We start from the raw sequence: 8,840 nt of genomic DNA, 5'->3' as shown, positions 1-8,840 counted from the left end.
GGAGAGAGAGAAAGAGAGAGAGGCGGGGGTTAGCTGGTTAAGGTTATGGTACTTTCAATAAAAACTCGAGAGGAGGGAGAGGAGAGAGAGAGAGGCGGGGGTTAGCTGGTAAGGTTATGGTACTTTCAATAAAAACTCGAGAGAGGAGGGAGGAGAGAGAGAGAAGAGAGAGAGAGGGGGGGGTTAGCTGGTAAGGTTATGGTACTTTCAATAAAAACTCGAGAGGAGGGAGAGGAGAGAGAGAGGCGAGGGGTTAGCTGGTAAGGTTATGGTACTTTCAATAAAAACTCGAGAGGAGGAAGAGGAGAGAGAGAGAGAGAGAGAGAGAGAGGCGGGGGTTTAGCTGGTAAGGTTATGGTACTTTCAATAAAAACTCGAGAGAAGAAGGAGAGAGAGAGAGAGAGGCGGGGGGTTAGCTGGTAAGGTTATGGTACTTTCAATAAAAACTCGAGAGAAGGGAGAGGAGAGAGAGAGAGGCGGGGGGTTAGCTGGTAAGGTTATGGTACTTTCAATAAAAACTCGAGAGAAGGGAGAGGAGAGAGAGAGAGGCGGGGGTTAGCTAGTAAGGTTATGGTACTTTCAATAAAAACTGAGAGAAGGGAGAGAGAGAGAGAGAGGCAGGGGTTAGCTGGTAAGGTTATGTTACTTTCAATAAAAACTCGAGAGGAGAGAGAGAGAGGCGGGGGGTTAGCTGGTAAGGTTATGGTACTTTCAATAAAAACTCGAGAGGAGGAAGAGGAGGGAGAGAGAGAGAGGCGGGGAGTTAGCTGGTAAGATTATGGTACTTTCAATAAAGCTCGAGAGGAGGGAGAGGGAGAGAGGGAGAGGCGGGGGTTAGCTGGTAAGGTTATGGTACTTTCAATAAAAACTCAAGAGGAGGGAGAGAGAGAGAGAGGCAGGGGTTAGCTGGTAAGGTTATGGTACTTTCAATAAAAACTCGAGAGGAGGGAGAGGCGAGAGAGAGAGAGAGAGTGGGGTTAGCTGGTAAGGTTATGGTACTTTCAATAAAAACTCTCTCTCTCTCTCTCTCTCTCCTCTTCTAGAATGAGGGTCAGCTGGTAAGGTTATGGTACTTTCAATAAAAACTCGAGAGAAAGGGAGAGGAGAGAGAGAGAGGCAGGGGTTAGCTGGTATGTTTATGGTACTTTCAATAAAAACTCGAGAGAAGGGAGGAGGAGAGAGAGAGAGATGGGGGTTAGCTGGTAAGGTTATGGTACTTTCAATAAAAACTCGAGAGGAGGGAGAGGAGAGAGAGAGAGAGAGGCAGGGGGTTAGCTGGTAAGGTTATGGTACTTTTAATAAAAACTCGAGAGGAGGAGAGGAGCGAGAGAGAGAGGAGAGGGGGTTAGCTGGTAAGGTTATGGTACTTTCAATAAAAACTCGAGAGAAGGGAGAGGAGAGAGAGAGAGGTGGGGGTTAGCTGGTAAAGGTTATGGTACTTTCAATAAAAACTCGAGAGGAGGGAGAGGAGAGAGAGAGAGAGAGGCAGGGGGTAGCTGGTAAGGTTATGGTACTTTCAATAAAAACTCGAGAGGAGGGAGAGGAGAGAGAGAGAGAGGCAGGGGGTTACCTGGTAAGGTTATGGTACTTTCAATAAAAACTCGAGAGGAGGGAGAGGAGAGAGAGAGAGAGGCAGGGTGTTAGCTGGTAAGGTTATGGTACTTTCAATAAAAACTCTAGAGGAGAGAGAGAGAGGCGAGGGGTTGGCTGGTAAGGTTATGGTACTTTCAATAAAAACTCGAGAGGAGGAGAGGAGAGAGAGAGAGAGGCAGGGGTAGCTGGTAAGGTTATGGTACTTTCAATAAAAACTCGAGAGAGGAGGGGAGGAGGAGAGAGAGGAGGGGGTTAGCTGGTAAGGTTATGGTACTTTCAATAAAAACTCGAGAGGAGGAGAGGAGAGAGAGAGAGGCAGGGGTTAGCTGGTAAGGTTATGGTACTTTCAATAAAAAACTCGAGAGGAGGAGAGGAGAGAGAAGGAAAGGCAGGGGTTAGCTGGTAAGGTTATGGTACTTTCAATAAAAACTCGAGAGGAGGGAGAGGAGAGGAGAGAGAGAGAGGCAGGGGTTAGCTGGTAAGGTTATGGTACTTTCAATAAAAAACTCGAGAGGAGGGAGAGAGAGAGAGAGAGAGAGAGGCAGGGGTTAGCTGGTAAGGTTATGGTACTTTCAATAAAAACTCTAGAGGAGAGAGAGAGAGGCGAGGGGTTGGCTGGTAAGGTTATGGTACTTTCAATAAAAACTCGAGAGGAGGGAGAGGAGAGAGAGAGAGGCGGGGGGTTAGCTGGCAAGGTTATGGTACTTTCAATAAAAACTCGAGAGGAGGGAGAGGAGAGAGAGAGAGAGGCAGGGGGTTAGCTGGTAAGGTTATGGTACTTTCAATAAAAACTCGAGGGAGGAGGGAGGAGGGAGAGAGAGAGAGAGAGAGAGGCAGGGGTTAGCTGGTAAGGTTATGGTACTTTCAATAAAAGCTCGAGAGGAGGGAGAGGGAGAGAGAGAGGCAGGGGGTTAGCTGGTAAGGTTATGGTACTTTCAATAAAAACTCGAGAGGAGGGAGAGGAGAGAGAGAGAGGCAGGGGTTAGCTGGTAAGGTTATGGTACTTTCAATAAAAACTCGAGAGGAGGTAGAGAGAGAGAGAGAGAGGCAATAAAAACTCGAGAGGAGGAGGGGTTAGCTGGTAAGGTTATGGTACTTTCAATAAAAACTCGAGAGGAGGAGGGAGGAGAGAGAGAGAGAGCAGGGGGTTAGCTGGTAAGGTTATGGTACTTTCAATGAAAACTCGAGAGGAGGGAGAGGAGAGAGAGAGAGAGAGAGGCGGGGGTTTAGCTGGTAAGGTTATGGTACTTTGAATGAAAACTCGAGAAGAAAGAGAGAGAGGCGAGGGGTTAGCTGGTAAGGTTATGGTACTTTCAATAAAAACTCGAGAGGAGGGAGAGGAGAGAGAGAGAGGCTAGGGTTATGGTACTTTCAATAAAAACTCAGGGGAGGGAGAGGGGTACTTTCAATAAAAAGAGAGAGAGGCAGGGGTTAGCTAGTAAGGTTATGGTACTTTCAATAAAACTCGAGAGAAGGAGAGGAGGAGAGAGGGGAGGAGGGAGAGAGAGAGAGAGGCGGTGGGTTAGTTGGTAAGGTTATGGTACTTTCAATAAAAACTCGAGTGTAGAGAGAGAGGCGGGGGGTTAGCTGGTAAGGTTATGGTACTTTCAATAAAAACTCGAGAGAAGGGAGAGGAGAGAGAGAGAGGCGGGGGTTTAGCTGGTAAGGTTATGGTACTTTCAATAAAAACTTGTGAGGAGAGAGAGAGAGGCGAGGGGTTAGCTGGTAAGGTTATGGTACTTTCAATAAAAACTCTAGAGGAGAGGGAGGGAGAGAGAGAGAGAGGCAGGGGTTAGCTGGTAAGGTTATGTTACTTTCAATCAAAAACTCGAGAGAAGGAGGAGAGAGGAGAGAGAGGCAGGGGTTAGCTGGTAAGGTTATGGTACTTTCAATAAAAACTCGAGAGGAGGGAGAGAGGAGAGAAAGAGAAAGGGGTGTTAGCTGGTAAGGTTATGGTACTTTCAATAAAAACTCGAGAGGAGGGAGCGTAGAGAGTGAGAGGCGGGGTTTTAGCTGGTAAGGTTATGGTACTTTCAATAAAAAACTCGAGAGGAGAGAGAGAGAGGCGAGGGGTTAGCTGGTAAGGTTATGGTACTTTCAATAAAAACTCTAGAGAGAAGAAGAGGAGAGAGAGAGAGAGAGGGGGGTTAGCTGGTAAGGTTATGGTACTTTCAATAAAAACTCGAGAGGAGGAGAGGAGGAGAGGAGAGAGAGAGAGGCAGGGTTAGGGGGGTTAGCTGGTAAGGTTATGGTACTTTCAATAAAAACTCGAGAGGAGGGAGAGGAGAGAGAGAGAGAGAGGCGGGGTTTCAGCTGGTAAAGTTATGGTACTTTCAATAAAAACTCGAGAGGAGAGAGAGAGAGGCGAGGGTTAGCTGGTAAGGTTATGGTACTTTCAATAAAAACTCGAGAGAGAGGAAGGAGAGGTTATGGTAGAGAGAGAGAGAGGAAGGGGGTTAGCTGTTAAGGTTATGGTACTTTCAATAAAAACTCGAGGAGGGAGAGAGAGAGGCGAGAGAGAGGGTGGGAGGTTAGCTGGTAAGGTTATGGTACTTTCAATAAAAACTCTAGAGAAGGGAGAGAGAGAGAGAGAGAGGCAGGGGTTAGGGGTTAGCTGGTAAGGTTATGGTACTTTCAATAAAAACTCGAGAGAAGGGAGAGGAGAGAGAGAGAGGCGGGGGGTTAGCTGGTAAGGTTATGGTACTTTCAATAAAAACTCGAGGGGAGAGAGAGGGAGAGGTGTTAGCTGGTAAGGCTATAGTACTTTCAATAACACTCGAGAGAGAGGAGTACTTTCAATAAAAACTCTAGAGAAGAGAGAGAGGTGGGGGGTTATGGTACTTTCAATAAAAAAGAGGAGAGAGAGAGAGAGAGAGAGATAGGTAAGCTGATCAGGCCATATACTTTCAATAAAAACTCCGGGGCGAAGAGAGGGAGAGAGAGAGAGATAGGTAAGTTGATCAGGCCATATACTTTCAATAAAAACTCGGGGGAGAGAGAGAGAGAGAGAGAGAGAGAGAGAGAGAGAGAGAGAGAGAGAGTAAGCTATTCAGGTTATAGCACTTTCAATAAAATAATCCATTTTATATCACAGGCAAAGTACAACGACCTGATGGCTTACTCCTAATACCTACCGCAGAAGTAAAGTGAGTTGATATTATATTATCCTATGATACTTTAAAACAGCTCCCCCCTCCGGCGTTAAATAAGCCATTTGGCCAAGGAGGGAGGGAATATTCGCTCTTTTGAGCCAACCTTAGAAATTCCAATAACCGTGACGCCAAGTGGAATCTCTCGGGAATAAACAAGGTTGAATAAACAATTTAGTGATGGGAAGAGGGAAGAAAGAGCGTCCAATTTATGACTGTTTGCATCTGATATCGTGGCTCTACGATTTCGGCAAAATGCTTTATTGAAATCTTTTATCTTTTAAGGCCTCGAGTATCCCTGAAAGAATAAGCAGTTTGAAGAGGAAGTGAGCTTTAAAAGAGCCGGGCGAACGACGAGGATGCGTTTCAAGGAAGGAATCGGTTTTGTGGCGAAGGGGAGTGATGATCCTTTGTCAAGAGTGGATAGTAATCCTAAGATATATCGTATGATAAGGCATAAAAAACAATCAAACGATACTGGGGATATCATATTAATATGATTATAGTGACGGAGCAATATGAGATTATCTTTTGAATAAAATGAGATTTTTATTTTATTTAAATAAATATAATATTTAAATTTAACTCTAGTCTGGAAAGCCATTGAGAAACTAGAACAAAGAAGGGCAGATAAGACAAGGATCATGCATGAAGGATAATGTACCGTACGGATTATTTGTAAGCTTTATAAAAGAGAAGTCCTGTCAAGGGAAAGCTAGCCTGATGTCCCTCATTAGCCCAGGCATGAAGAATGCTAGAAAAAGGAAAGAAGGGAAGAAATGCTATTCAATGAAGAACCCTTGCAAAAGAGAAGGACAGCCTAATGCCCATAAGTAGCCCAGGCCTGAATAATACAAGAGGAAGGAAAAAGGAAGGGAGAATTGGTGGGTTTAACCACGAAAGGTAAGGAGAAATAGACGAAGAGAGAGAATTCCAAATGTCTATTTATATTTCCGAAATGGCGCTGTGTTGGCGAACTCTATAATTCAGGTATTGTTCCTGGAGGGGTCTCCTTATTTTTGGACATGCACGGACCACATAATATGTGAGGTTTTATTTGGAAGTGAAATAATTCTTCATTAGTGGCAACAGTCTTGCCAAAATTTGTAAGTTATCATAACAAAAAATTCGAAAATTATGGTACATACCAAAATTCGAAAGTTATCGTGCACATAAAAATTCTAAAGTTATCGTACACAATGAAATTCGAAAGTAATCGTACACACCAAAATTTGACAGTTATAGTACACAACAAAATTCGAGTTATTGTACACACAAAAAAATCGAGTTATCGTACACCTAAAAAAATCGAGAGTTATCATACACAAAAATTCGAAAGTTATCGTACACACAAAAATTCGAAAGCTATCGTACACACAAAATTCGAAAGTTATCGTACACACAAAACTTCGAAAGTTATGGTAGAGACACACACACACATATATAGTTATCAAGGTAATCGCATCTACTCGATCTTTCTCCTCAGTTGGAGTGTGATTTGTTGCATCTCCCGACTGCATGCAAGCATAATTCGTCAGGGTGAATCTCACTTATCAGTCAGCTTCAAAAGCTGAATTACCTGCGGGTATGTGAAATGATAGCCATACATAACGAGATAAGTGAGCATTCATGTAAACTGATTATTTTCGAAAATCTTTCCAATGGAGAAACGCTTTCAGGTTGCAAGAAACGGTAATCGATAATTATTTTTTCGCAGAATTACTATTTAATTACTTGAGTGTTTACTTAAAGTGGTTATTTATAAAAAAAAGCTATCCTTCTTCTGGTGGAATACTTTTAATTATTATTTTTCACAGAAGAATGGTCTTTTTTATTATTTATGCAGGATGACCTTGACAGGCACAACTGCCAAATAGTTTATTCTATAAATTTTAACAGATTTATAAAAGAAGAGTTATCCATTATCTATGCCGGATGATCTTGACAGCCACAATTCGAATTGATTATCTTACCAATTTAGTCAAGAATCTGAAATGCGTTAACGAAGGCAGCGTAAAAATATAAAATAATCTTTTAACATTTTACTCGTTCTCAGTAACATAAGGAAAGACACCGCGACATAAAATATTAGACTTCATCCAACCTTGCCAAGAGGAGTAACGAAAAATGACCGGAGTTTCCAAATCGATCATGATGTGCCCATGACTCAGATTTTTCTGCAAGGGAAGCTACCACACCACGTGACCACAGCTGGGTACGGCGAATAGTCACAATTCATATGTCTTTGTTGTATATCTTTGTTTACGTATCTTTGTATATACATTTTTTACTAAATCGTTTGTTTGTGGGGAATTCGATTGCCTTTGTGTACTACATTTTTGTTTTCTTGTACTCGATTTTTTAGTTTTCTGTAAAAGAAAACTATTGTGCAGGCTTTGTCTGTCTGTCTGTCTGCACTTTATTCTGTTCACACTTTTTTCTGTCCGCACTTTTCTGTCCGGCCTCAGATCTTAAAAACTACTGAGGCTAGATGGCTGCAAATTGGCATGTTGATCATCCACCCTCCAGTCATTAAACATATCAAATATGGCAGCCCTCTAGCCTCAATGGTTTTTATTTTATTTAAGGTTAAAGTTAGCCATGATCGTGCTTCTGGCAACGCAGCAACACAGGCCATTACGGCCGGCTGAGAGTTTCATGGGCTGCGGCTCATACATTATACCGAGAACACCGAAATATAGATTTATCTCCGGTGGCCTTGATTACACGCTGTAGTAGCGACTGCACAGAAAACTCGGTTGCGCCGAAGAAACTTCGGCGCATTTTTTACTTGTTATTTATTTGTTTATGCTTCGAAAATCCCAGAATTTTTGTTGATTCAAGTTTCATACTTTGGGAACGCCTAAGAACACAGGAAATACTACCTATGGTAATTGGCTTCGATGCTTGTTTTTTTTTTCTTCTACTGTTTTTTGCTCAGGTATTGATGTTCATAAAACAACTTAAGGTGTTTTTAAGCTCCCATATCCATAGTTGATACTGAAATTAATTCTCAAAAAGTTGATAACCTGGCAAAATTATTAGTGTAACATTTTGCGTTTCAGCAAAATTTGATTCAAAATTTTCAAAATAAATGAAAATATTATACCAAGAATATTATTCTTGTTAAATAATTTGGCGGCATATTTCTTATAACATTTTTTGTTTCTAAAGTTTGATTCTAATTTTCGTAATAAATGAAAAATTTTGTACCGAAAATATTACTCATATTAAAACAATTTGGCAGTATGTCTTTCAACAATTTTTGTTTACGCAAAATTTGATTCGAAATCGTTACAATAAATGACAAAATTTGTACCAAGAATATTATTCGTATTAAATAATTATTTTGGCAGTGTATTTCTTACAATATTTTTTGTTTACACAAATTTTGATTCCAAATCTTTACAGTATAAATGAAAATTTTGTACCAATAATACTTCTTTGTTTTCTGAGGATGATATCCAGTCACGTTTCTCAATAATCCTTTCTTTCCCTGGTAATGTATCCCCTTGCTTTCTGCGTGAGGCATCTAGTGATCTTTCTCAATAATCCCTAATTCTTGCGACACACTTGCGAGAAGTTGTTCCAGAATCGATTCCACGCTTGAAATGTTGACGCAACATCCACTGTCTGTTCATTTATCATCATTTTCTCCTGTTCCACATTGAGATGCATCTTCCATAAGCCTGAATGCCTACGGAAATAAATTGGATCTTTTGGTTTTCACTTTGTAAAATGTCGCACCCTAATACAATTCTCCTTGTATTTCAATAGTTTACTTACATGTTGTTTCTGTTTATTAAATTGTTAATTTTATTTTTTTTATAAGTGATTTCTTCCTTCTGTATTTTCCATTACCTTCTGTTATTCCTTTCTAATGAACTCCATCTTCTTTGGAAGCTTGAATTTTCAAGTCAGTGGCCCCTGCGTGTGGTGGGCTTGTTCCATATGAATGGGGTTCATTTTCTGAATAATAATAATAATAATAATAATAATAATAATAATAATAATAATAATAATAATAATAATAATAATAATAATAATATGCGGAAAGATTGCATAATCTTAAAATCTTCTCTCAGGGTAGTGCGAACG

The sequence above is a fragment of the Macrobrachium rosenbergii genome, chromosome 59 (assembly GCF_040412425.1).
Source record: "Macrobrachium rosenbergii isolate ZJJX-2024 chromosome 59, ASM4041242v1, whole genome shotgun sequence".
NCBI classification, from domain to species: Eukaryota; Metazoa; Arthropoda; class Malacostraca; order Decapoda; family Palaemonidae; genus Macrobrachium; species Macrobrachium rosenbergii.
Note: the sequence above shows the minus strand (reverse complement) of the source record.